Genomic DNA, 13,284 nt, shown 5'->3' on the forward strand with positions numbered 1-13,284 from the left:
ATGACTAAAATAGAGAAAAACTTAGAGAACTTGTGGTCTATTGGAGCCTATTTTGAATTCAATTTTTATGAATTCAATTTTGAGGTGATGGCCGAAGCATGTGGGATTAATTTCTCAATTTAACGCCAACTTTTCGTATTAAGGTCCGCATCAATTGAGTATTGGTACCATTTCGACAAGTTTGTTACAGAGGAGTTGGTGTAGAGCGAGTTTCTTCAGGCAAATAACTAGGTTTTTTGTGCTTTTTCTCACTAATTGCAGTCTAAGAATCGATCTTGCTGTGTGAATTGTTTCATTAGAATTTTTGTGCAAATCTCAATTGATATAGTTGTATTAACAAGATGGTGCCAAGAAGGGAATTAATAGGAAAAGTAAATTACCAGGATAGGAATATTTTTGATGATTTTCTGGAATAGTTAAATATGTCTACCAATGTCAGGGCCAAGGCTAAAGAATTGGTACCAAAGAACCCTCATTTAAAAATCGGGGATGGTCTATAGGACAAAGGCAATTGGTTAAGTGATCCACAAATAGGGATGTTAGGTTTAGGATTATTCAAGATTGGTTTTGGTCAAAGACATTCCCTTGCCCCTTTAAATAGTATATGGGAATTGGATGTGGGGAAACTTATAGTCCTTGGTGTATTCATGGATGTAGATTTGTTGACTTTGATTGCACAAAATTATGACCCTATAGCTAGATGTATCAGGAATGTGAAAGGATCAGCCCTGATTGAAATTAAAGATGATGAATTTAGAAGTGTGTTCAAGCTCAGTGAAGCTTCAAATTTGTTAGAGCCTATTGATTTTGAATCACTGGCACCCAAGTTTATGATGCACAAAGGGATCACCTTAGGAGTGGCCCATTGAAAGATTAATTTGTTAAAATAGGAGGGTTAACAGTTGTAGGCCCCAGTACAATGGAACCCTTCTCCCTGAATCTGTTTACTCTAAGAGCTAAGGGTATGTATTGGGCACTTTGTCAGATTTTTGGAGAAGATGCTGAGAAAAACATGCCAACCCACTACATGCTAATGATTGCACAAATTCTAAACCCCTCCCTGGCAATAATATTTGATTATGCACCATACCTTTTTGATGCAATTCATGCAGGGCTAGTAGGGATAAAAAATGGTAAGGTGGATAGATCATTTGGATGGTATTCTCTTCTAATGCACATGCTTTTGTTCAAGGGTGCTGATTATTTTGCAAAAGAAATGGATTTGGTCAAGGTGAAAGATAAGGAAGAGATGCTTGTTCAACTTTGGATTACCGTTTTGTCCTAGGACAGAGAGATGCTAGCTATCTGAAGTTTGACAGATGCTTTGCATCTAAGATTAGGATTCTTTTGTGCATATAAAACCCTAGGATTCCTAAGGCTCCCTTGGAATTCCTCAGGCCCAAGAAGTTTGCAAAAGGTATTAAGATTGTTCATAATTGGGGAGATATGTATTTGTACCCTGTTTCTATAGTTTTCAGAGTATATGGTTTCAGAGGCACCCCATATTTATTGCCTTATCAAGTCCCACTGAAGATAGGAATTGCTGAAGTCTTAAGGCAAATTGGAGGTGTACAAGAGGCAGAGTTGACAAATAGGGGTAAAGGGACCATTTTCCCAACTATTACCATGGCACATCATTTTGTGATTACTAAAGGTGGCTGGAAGTATTTTGAAGAATTACTTAAACCATATAGATTGTCAACTGACATTTCAAGATGTGTAGACCCTAAAGACTTTTTCAATGGCATGTTTAGGAAGAGAGCAGTTTGTAAAGGTAGGCCTCACCAATTTCAGTTCCTTGAAGATCTAATTAGGAATGAATTCAATTTGGATGAGAAAGAACTGAGGAAAGAGAAGTGGGTTGTATATAAAAGGGCTCTTGACTTCATTCATCAATTTGATAGTAGTTATGACCCTCTTTCTAGTTTCAATCCCTTTGAGGAGAAAATAAAATTCTTGATTCTTTATTTTGAGGACCTCATGCAAACTTTGAAAGAAAAGAGGGAGGCTATAATGAGAAATGATCCCGATAGGGTTAAATTGGTTCTAGCTAATCCTACCTTTGCTAAGGCTATCCCACCTAGTGATTATGTAATGCACAAGAAATCAAGATACAGTTTGATGATGCTAGTGACAGGTGAGCCTTCCCTTTCAAGAGGGAAAAGAGAAATTGAGGATGTCATTGACATCCAAGACTCCCCTAAAAGGAAAAGGGTAGGGAAGGAAGTGCAGACAAATGAGCCTCAGTGTTCTCCATCTCAGTCCCCTATCCACATAGGAGATGAGCAGGTGGTGGTTGAACAGTTGTTATAGTTAGGGAGTCTCGGGGAGATTGCCTACACATACGAGGAGACACAAGAGGGGATGTCGAAAGAGCCACCTAGTGCTGATATGAACTTGACTGATGGTGAGCTCAAAGGTAAAGAGTTAGACCTTACTGTCAAGCAAGCCAGTGAGGAGTTCTTGGCTAATAGTAACTTTATTACAATAGGGGCCTTCATGCAGTTTGTATGGAAGCAAAACATGGAATAATTCAAAGACAAATGTGAACAAAGGAAGAGTGAGAAACCTCACAGAGATGTAACTCAGGTAGAGGAAGAGGTGAAGCAAGAGATGATTGAAGAGTTCAAGACCATTACCTCTGAAAAAGGAAGAGAGATGGTATCAAAGGCTGGTGTTTTGATCCTCCCTGAGTGGGATATAGATGATGCTTTGGTACTGGAGGTAGTTAGGAAGGAAACTAAACCCATGGAAGGAGTGACCTTTAGCAGAGATAATGCTGCTTTAGCCATGTGGTAACTAAGGAAGGATGAAAATAAAATAAGAAAATATGTATCAGATTCTAGTCTCCTAGGAGGCATGATTGTAACAAGAGTCCAAGATACAAGAGTGGTGGAAGTTGCAAGCATAGTCTTGGAAACTGCAAAGTTTAATGTAGTAGTGGTAGAAAAAGAGGCAAAAGAAAAGGACAATCTCCAATTAAAATTGGAAACAGTCTTAAAGTCTTACAATGAGGCCAAAGAAGGAGTGCCAACAGAGACAATATTATTGCTAGACTTCAGGGTCAGTTGGCAGGTAAGCACCATCAAGGTGAATCCTCCATTCTTATGATAACTTCTTCTCCAACAAGACCTCTCCCTATGAGCCCTATCATAGAATATCCCCCTTCTCCTATGACTTCTGGTTTCTAGTCAGCTGAAACTATTCAACATGAGTTGGAAAAGTTGAAACAGGCTCAAGCTTTGTTTGCAAGCAAATATGAGGAAAAGGTAAAAGCCACAATTTTGAAGTTTGCTGATTCAGTTAGGCCCTTTGTTGTTCACATTTCTATGAAGAGAATTCTAAATATTTTGACCGAATTAAGAGAGGATGAAACCACCTTGGAACCAATTCTTAATAAGTGGATGCCTAGAGGTAAGGAGTTAGAGCTCATGTGTTCATCTCATGCAGATGCAAAGGCAAATGACAATCTCAGGCCCACTAATGAATTTATAAAAGAAATGAATATACTATCAGAAGAAAGGGCAGGTGTAAAAAGAAAGGCCCAACTATATAGAAAGGAATATTTTGATAACAAGTATAAGATGTTTCCAAGAGGTTTTGTTGGTCCAACTCAGTTAAAAGAAGAGAAAACATGGTTAGAAGAGTTGGACCACAAATTTTCCCAAAGGGTTAATGAAATCATTAACATTGATGACACATGCTTATTTGTCAAGACAATTGAAGAGATTGAAAAGGTGCAATCACATTATAGTTTCATAGAAACAAAAATTGGGCAATTAAGGGTTACTTGGAAAAGGCTAGAAGGAATGAAGAAAAAGATTGTTAGCTTTTCTTGGCCAAATGATGACATGTTCTAGGAATGGAAGGAAAAATATGCTAGATAAAGAGAAGAAGTTCCCAAATAGTTAGAATATGTCGCAGTGGAACAACAACTTGAAGAGGCCGTTGACACCGAAAAGGACTTGTAACTGTTTCTTGGAGAACATTGCGATTTGTAACAAAATTTTCTTAGGTTTGTCCGAAGCTTGTATGCATCCATTATATTATAAATGGATACTAGGACTATTAGAAAAAGAGATCACAAGAATTTTTTAAAGAGCCTCTGGCAAAATATATCTAGGTTTTTGGTTCTCTCAGAGGTTACCTTGAATTATGTAACATTTTCAAAATGAATATGAAAATATAGATCAATACTTTTTAGGCCTAAATCTGTGTTGTCTTCTGGTGTGCATTCGTTAATTTGCTAGTTTCATTTTGCGTAATCTAGGGTTATTCAAATGAGCATGGATTGTAAGCCAATCTTATAGACATATTTCTGGCTTTTCTCTTTAGGAGAGGGATTAAATGTGCATGAAATATTTCTATCAGTAGATCAATTGTTTGCTGCTTTGAATTTGATGAACTATTTTAGTTAAGTGGGAAAGGACCTATGTATATGTTAGGCATGTATGGGGTTCATGAAAGCCAAAGTGATGAAATGTATAAGAATGTTCAATTTAAAAAAATCTTGCTTGATTTAGGTGACTCTGTGGCCCAGATAAGGCACTGGTATCAGATTGTAGGATTTCTTTCTATCTTTCTTGAAAATCAATATTGAAAATAAATACAAGTTTTTCTTTTAGTGTTTCAGTTTCATTGAGGTGATGAAATCCATAGGTTTTTTAGCACTAGTTTACTATGGATCTCAATTTTAAAGTGTGAAAGTATTCACAGAAGGTATACCCACTTGAACTTTGGATAAGTTCAAAGTGTAGAAGGTCTCAAAACCTTGTTATATGTTACTCTTGAGTTCCATTTCCCTGATCATTTCATATACAGATAGAGTTGATTTATTTCTTACAAGAAGGATAGAAGGGAAATCAAAATTTGAGACTAACATGGGTTTCGATCCCTTTTGGGCCGACTGGAGCCTTTGGAATGATATATATATATATATATATATATATATATATATATATATATATATATATATATATATATATATATATATATATATATATATATATATATATATATATATATATATATATATATATATATATATATATATATATATATATATATATATATATATATATATATATATATATATATATATATATTTGTAATCATACTTTAGAATGTACTTGATGAATCAATTAGAATCAATCAGAATATCAGATAGATAGACTATTCCTAGAAGATAGATCTTTCTATTCAAGGTCCCGGTTGTGACCTATTTTACTAGGCCTGTGTGCTGGTATGTTGTAACCTAGTTGTTATTGGTTGGATGTAATCAAATTTCATGTAATAAAACTATCTGTTCTGCATTGCCTCCATCATATCTATTTGTTTCTATTGTGTTTACTCTTGTTGTTTGGTCTGGAAAGATCTCCTTGATGTCTCTCTTCACCGGTGACTGCTTCAAGTGGTATCGTAGCAAAGTTCTGTTCGGAGGTTGCATGTCCTAAAATTTTTGTTGTAGGGTGGCAGATTGCGGATCTGACCTACAATTACAAAGGATTAGCATGAATCAACGATGCGAAGAGGAAACAAGAATGGTGGAGCGCATGGGAATGCAGACCATATTGTAATGGAGATTTTGCAAGGAATAGCAGCCCGGTTAGAAGCAGTAGAGACAACCCAGAGAAGAGGCTGACATATTGAAGATGTAAGCGAAGATGAAGGAGAAGAAGCCTTGATAGAACAAGTAAACCTACCGATAGTTGATCTAGATGAAGAAAATTTTTTAAGGGTTTTGAGTAGGGTGAATACTAAACCTCATTTCACCCCACCAAAATATGATGGGAATTTAGATTCAGATGAATTGATGGATTGGATCTCGGAGATGGAGAAGTATTTTGACTTTGAAAACATTGCAGAAGAGAGAAAGGTGAAATATGCCTGTACCCGGTTGAAAGGTCATGCATCTCTTTGGTGGGAGAATTCTCAAGTTGATAGACAAAGAAGAGGTAAAGAAAAGATTAAGACATGGGATCAGATGATTGCTAAGTTAAAATCAAAGTTTGTCTCGATGAATTATCAAGTGAATTTATTCTAGAAATTGCAGAACTTGAGACAGAAGGAATCTAATGTGAAGGAATACACCGAAGCTTTTTACAAATTGAACATCAGATCCAGACATGTTGATGATGAAGTTGAACAAATTGCAAGATATTTGAATGGATTGTGGATGTCTATACAAGATAAACTCAGTATGATTGAATTGGAGAGTGTTGAAGAGGCTTACCAATATGCACTAAAGGCTGAAGAGAAATTGAACAAAAGACATGAGTAGAGACATAAAGGTAGAGGTGGAAGGTTTATCAGAGGAAGATTTCAAAGAGGAAGAGGATATACTGGAGGAAGAGGAACCAGTACAGATCAGATCAAGGAAAAGGAAGCAAACAAAGAAGGTAATTCATACCAGAAGGATGATAGAAATTTCAATTGGAGGAGAGAACAAGATGGTTATCACAATGAGAACTTTGGAAGACAAGAAGGGAGAGTAATAGCATATTTCAGTGAGAAAATGAATGATTCCCGAAAGAGATATTCAATGTATGATCAAGAATTTTATGCCATAGTTCAAGCCTTGAAGAAATGGAGACACTACTTGTTGCCTAAGGAGTTTGTGTTGTATACAGATCATCAAGCTTGTAGTATTTGAATAGTTAGAGTAAGTTGAATTAGAGACATATGAGATGGGTAGAATTATTGCAGAGTTACACCTTTGTGTTGAAGCATAGAAGTGTGAAATCTAACAAAGTTATTGATGCATTGAGTAGGAGAAGAAATTTTTTGACATAAATGAGAGTGAGAGTATTAGGTTTTGAAGATCTGAAGACCTTGTATGATAAAGAACTAAATTTTACAGAACCTTGGAAATCATGTAGAGAACCAGTTATAGTTGATAGGAGCAAATGGTTGCATTATTTCATTCGGGATGGGATGTTATTCAGGGGAGTTCAATTGTGCATACCTAAGAGTTCCATGAGAGAGAACCTAATAAAAGAGAAACATTGCGGAGGTTTAGTTGGAGATTTTGGCATTGACAAAATAGTTGTATTAGTGAGTGAGTAGTACTTTTGGCCCTAGACTCATAAGGACGTTAAGGGATATGTGCACAGTTGTAGAGTTTGTCAAGTTTCAAAAGCTAGTAGTTAGAATGTGGGATTGTATAAACCTTTGACAACACTGGTAAGACCTTGGGAGGATATAAGCATGGATTTTGTACTTGGATTGACTAAGACACCAAGAGGAAATGATTCTATATTTGTGGTAGTGGATAGATTTTCAAAGATGGCTCATTTCATACCTTTTAAGAAGACATTAGATGCATTGCATGTAGCAGACCTATTCTTCAAGGAAGTGGTGAGATTGCATGGATTACCTAAGAGAATAGTTTTAGATAGAGACACTAAGTTTGCTAGCTATTTTTGGAGAAAACTTTGGAAGAAGATGAAGACAAATTTGAAGTTCAATTCTAATTTTCATCCACAGATTGATGGATAGACAGAAGTTGTTAACTATAGCTTAGGAAACTTGTTGATTTGTTTAGTGGGAGATAAAACTGAAAGTTGAGATTTGATCCTTGCACAAGAATAATTTGCTTACAACAATTCAGTGAATAGAAGTACCAAAAAAATACCTTTTGAGATTGTTACCAGAGTGCATCCTAGAGGAATAGCAGAATTGAGAGACATTAGCAGTGAAGACCAGAAGAGTTTAGAAGCAAAAGATTTTTCAAATCACATGGAAGCATTTCACATTTAGGTTAAGAAACATTTGGAAGACATGAATAACAAATATAAAGAGAAGGTAGATGACAAGAGGAGGCATAAGGAATTTGAAGTTGGTGATGAAGTGATGGTATATTTGAGAAAAGAGAGATTCCCAGTTGGAACTTATAATAAGTTGCAGTTGAAGAAGTTTGGACCTTGTAAGATTTTGAGAAAGTTCAGTTCTGGAAATGCATATGAAGTGGAGCTACCATACAGTCTAAGTATTTCACCAATATTTAACATTGCATATCTTCATGAGTACCATGAACCAAAATTCAGTGAGGATAGTGTTGTAGACCTTGAGAAACAATTGCCCAAGAAGGAACCGGATCAGATTGAGGAGATTTTGGACAGTAGGACTGGGTGTAGTGCCCAGAATAATCAATACAAATAATATCTTGTGAAGTGGAAGAGTAGACTAGTTGAAGATTCATCTTGGATTTCTTAGGAAGTGGTAGACCACCTTGGTTTCCCTCTGACCCTAGCAAAGTGAGAGGCTCAGTGCAGCCATAATTGGTAAAAACCCTCAAAGAGTCAACCCGCTTATGCAGTGAGAGAGACACAATGGAAGCAACAAGAAAACATAAGAAATTAACATAAATAGATCATATTAAAGCCATATAACTTCTGGCAATCATCCAACAATCATTATACTAACATCAAAGAACATTCAGTAATTCACCGGTTACATGCATGCTTCAAGCCAGATACTATCCAACTGAGACTCTAAAAATCAATCAGATTACAACATGCAAACCTCAATCCTTATTCTAAGATCTTCTTCCTCTGCCTCTACAAATGATTACATAACATCATATTTATACCCACCAAAACACATATGGGTCAGCCTCATAAGATTACATTCACCAATGCAAGAAAATGAAACGTGTAATCAGGTCACCCCTAAGATTTAAGAAATCTTTCCAGAAAATAACAACCAAGTGATGTGGTTCAGAAAGAAGGTCATCCATACGCCAAAGAACATCAAACAAGACCCAAAATGAATCCACAAACCAAGAATCATGTCGGTAATGAAGGAAAACCAACCAGTAAGAACAAGAACTATCCTGAGACATGTTAGCAAGAGTAAACACAATGGAAACACATGGATATGATGGAGGCAATGCAAAATAGACAGTTTTATTGCTTGAAATTTGATTACATCCAACCTGTAACAACCGAGTTACAACATACCGACACACATGCCTAGTGAAATAGGTCACAACCGGGACCTTGAATCAAAATATCTATCTTCTAGGCACAGTCTATCTATCTGATATTTTGATTGATTCTAATTGATTCATCAATTACATTCTAAAGCATGATTACAAATATATATATCGATGCAAAGGATCCATTCAGCCCAAAAGGGATCAAAGCCCGAAGAACAAGACCTAACGTGCAAAATGAACAACATCAGCCTCAGCCAAGAGATTCCTCCAAAAAATCCAAAGGGTGAAACATAGAAGTTTGGCCAAACACCAAGAAAAATCAAGATCAACGCTCAAGGCTCCGCAAGCTTCATAATGGGTTTTGGTAGATCACCATAATAGGTCTCAGGAAATCAGTAACAAAGGAACAACCAGTAACAAGAAACTGTCATGGAAATTGGTAGTGATATATTGCTAGAAAGTGATCCAAATGAGATGCGGTTTGAAAGCAAGAAATTTGATCAAGTCTTCAAGTAGAATCCAACTCCACAAGATCCGGTGAGCCAAAATTGGGAGACACAGAAAGAAAACTGAAACTGCAAACAAAATAGAAAGGAAAATGTTTTTTGGTTGATGCAAGATTGCTTTGAACTGAAGATGCTCCTGCATCAGAGAGTCACATGCCAAAGCTACAAGTGAAGAGAATATTATCAATGTGTCTGATCAAGCTTTTGGGGTATGTATGCTTGTTTGTGAGTTGCAGGGCTTCTTGCAACTAGTTTTTATTTTGCCCTTCATCTTCCTACTCTATAGTTTGTTTTAGAGCCATGAAAATCACCCCTCCTTGTTTAGGGAGGGAAGCTAAATAACCAATCTTTGAATGGTTTTTTTAAATGGCTTCAGGATTGATTGGTTAAAGTAGGGTAGTGTAGGTGTCTTTCCTCCAAGTTCTTAGGCACATTATATTTAATTTTTAGTCATTTTTGTTTGCAATGTGTTCATGTGCAGACTTTTCTCTTTTGGAATAGTAGAAATTTTTTGTACTCCAAGTTGCAAGGGCAGTAAATTATCCATTTTTCCTATTCCTTGACTCTACACCCAATGGATTTCCTAAGACATTTGGTCTTTCCCTAAGGAGGCTTAACGCCCCCTTTGAGCCGCCAAAATGTTGACCTTTTTGAAGGAACATAATGGTAACCAAAAACTTTAACTTCTAAATGATCTAGGCATTAATAACAATAATCTTAAAAACATGAGAAGAGATACAAAACACGTTAATACACACACAAAGAGAGAAAACTCAAAACACAAGTATATACAAAGAAAACCCACGCTGGGGAAAAACCTCAGTGAAGAATGTTGTTGGAGTCTACTGCTCCAATCCAGCCTCATAATAAAAACTGATTATAATATTTATGGGCACCAACCCAAAGGAGCACCTACCCCTACTCTGAGCACCCACTCAGAGATTATAATAAAGATAAATTACAAATACAAATTAATGACCTTGTTAGAAATGCAGTTTTGTAACACCTTATTGTTTTTCTCTCATATTCTCTGTTCTCTTCTCTATGTCTTCTTCTTATCTCTGCATCTAGCTCTTTGAATTATTCTTGATTCAATCCTCCTTCTTTTCTTCTCACAGTGTATATAATCCATTGTGTTATATAACTCAGCTCTGCACTCTTTGATCTTTGATCTCTACATTCCATCTCTATTCTCTTCGCTTCCCGCTCTCTTCTCTAGCTCTCAACTTATTCTTGTATCCTCCACATATCTTAATATTTTACATGCAAAATCTTCTACAATGTTAGGTCTACACTCGCACTATATTATTGACTTCTGTGTGAGATTCTTCTTTGCCTCTTCTTCTCCCTATTTTCTATCCTCTGTTTTGCATAACTCTACTCTTTCATGCCTTCAACAGCTACACACGTACTGAATGAACACTCTAGTGTAGGGGAACCTGATCAACATTCCAATCATGTCTCTATGGATGAATACTAGGACCATTGTAGTTTCTTAGTGTGTCTTGTGTTTATACAAGTTTGTTTCATGTATTCAATAAGCCCCACCATGTAAGCCCATGTCACCAATTAGGCAATTTGATAAGCCAATTGGGACAATGTGGTCAATAGGGGTAGTAGATGGTTTATTTTTGTGTTTGATAGGTTTTTGACATGTTTTAGGAGTTTTTGGTTGATCCAAGTGTGTGGATCCCAACCTTAGCAAGTGTGACAACATTTTGTGCAAAATTGCAAAATTGCAACTTTTGGAAAATGCAACTTTTTTGAAATGTGGTTGGGGAAGCCTTTCAATGGCTCCAACCTCCTCCAAATTCAGTTGGAAACTATTGGAGAGTTGTATAAACCTTGTGTAAATGATTCCCAAGGTTTTTGATGTTGTTTTATGAAGTTGTGAAGCAATTGAACACAAAAATACTGAAGTTTTCCCAAAATTTTTGTCTTTGCATTGATTGCACGTGCCTATATGGATTGGATTGAAGCACACCATTCATGGTTTATATAGAGGGATGAATTAGATTTTTTTTGGTGGTGGTTTGTGGTTCTAATTATTTCTGAGTGGAGAGAACCCTCCATTTTTCTGATTGTAACCCAGAAAGTGAGGGTTTGGAGAGGGTTTTGGATAAAAATGGCCTTATCTTGCATTCTAGTCCACTTGAAGACTCTTCCTTTGGTGGGATGCAAGATAGGCCTCTGTATTATAGGTTTTTCATGGGTTTTTGTAGGGGAGACTTTATTGTGTGGAGAAAGAAGTAGAATTAGGTAGGCATCTCTATGTGACTACCTCAAACAAGATTTAGGACAATCATCATGAAACATCATAATGGTTTATTATAGGCATTCAACCCTAGAACTGCAGGTTACTTACCATCCCCCACATGATAATAGAGTTTTTTTTCTAGTTTTAGTTCACTGATTGGTAGTTTCTTTGTAAAATAGGCCTAATTGCCCCTATTAGGTCTCTTGGTCTTTAAGGGGTTCAAACCCTAGAAGTATAGATCTGATCAAACTATTTTAGGAATAAGTACAACTCCCAAAAGGGTGTCTAAAATTTTGATTTTTTTGTATGGGTGTGTTGAACACTTTGGAGTTAAGATCGATTTTATCGCCAAATAGGGCTACAAGCCTAGAGGTAGGTTTCTAAAGGAGGTATAAGGAATTGGAGTCTAATCTCAAAACAATTTCTTGGACTAGTCTCTAATGGCCATAAGTGAACCAATTCCAAAGCTCTTAGGAGAAGGTTGTCATGGGATGGTGTATGGTAGGTATTGCGACATTTACTCATCTTGAGTAGGCCCAAGCCTAGTGAATTTGTGAATAGATTCATCCAAGGTGTGGAGTCCTTCCTTGCAAGACCATTGTGATCATTTGAGGGGTTAGAAGTCTAACTATGTTTGGGCTTGTCTTTAGGTGTGTGGGTATGGCTCTGCATCAAGTGGTATTAGAGCATAGGAGTGTTCTTTGGATAGAAGGAGAAGGATATCAGAAGAAGAGGGATCCCAAGATGTACCTTCAAGAATGACCAATGTCAAGTTGAATGCCCTAGTGAAGAAGAAGATGGAAGAGAGAAGAGAAATCAGTGCTGAGAATCAAGCCTTGAGAAATGAGATGGATTGGTTGAAGGACATAGTGGAGAGGGGAGAGAGAGACTTTGGAGAAGGGGATGAAGAGGAGATCCCTAGGCAGGAAGAAATAGAGGTTCCTGCAGACCAGAGACCCTTGATGAGTTTCTTCAAGTCCATGGAAAGAAGAACAATGGATGTGAAGATGGATCTTCTAGTGCTTGCAAGCAAGATGGAGCTTGATACAGTGATGGAGTGGATAGACTCCTTGGACAATTTTTTTGAATGTAAAGACATACCGGAGCACCAAAGGGTGAAGATAACCCAATCCAAAATGAAAGGGAATGCACTAACTTGGTGGACTTTCATCCAAGATGAGAGGGTGAAAGAGGGAAAGAGAAGAGTGGCTACATGGAAGAAGATGATGGCTTTGGTGAAATAAGCCTATGTCTCAATGGACTACAATGTCCAATTGCATTGGAGAAGACATAACTTGAAGCAGAAGGAGATGGATGTGAGTTCCTATACAAAGGAGTTCATGAAGTTGTGTGTGACAACCAAGGTGAAGGAGAGTGAAGATGAGAAGGTGGCAAGATATCTCAATGGGTTGAGATTTTCAATCCAAGAAGATTTGAATCTCCACACCTCGGAGACAGTCCAAAAGTTCTTTCAATTGGCACTCAACATGGAAGAGAAGTTGAAGAGAAGGCAAGAACAAAATGGTAGTAGTAAAGGGAGACAACAAAGAGGGAGAAGAGGCCCTTCCAGAGGTAGGGGAAAT

This window comes from Cryptomeria japonica, chromosome 8, assembly GCF_030272615.1.
Source record: "Cryptomeria japonica chromosome 8, Sugi_1.0, whole genome shotgun sequence".
Lineage (NCBI taxonomy): Eukaryota > Viridiplantae > Streptophyta > Pinopsida > Cupressales > Cupressaceae > Cryptomeria > Cryptomeria japonica.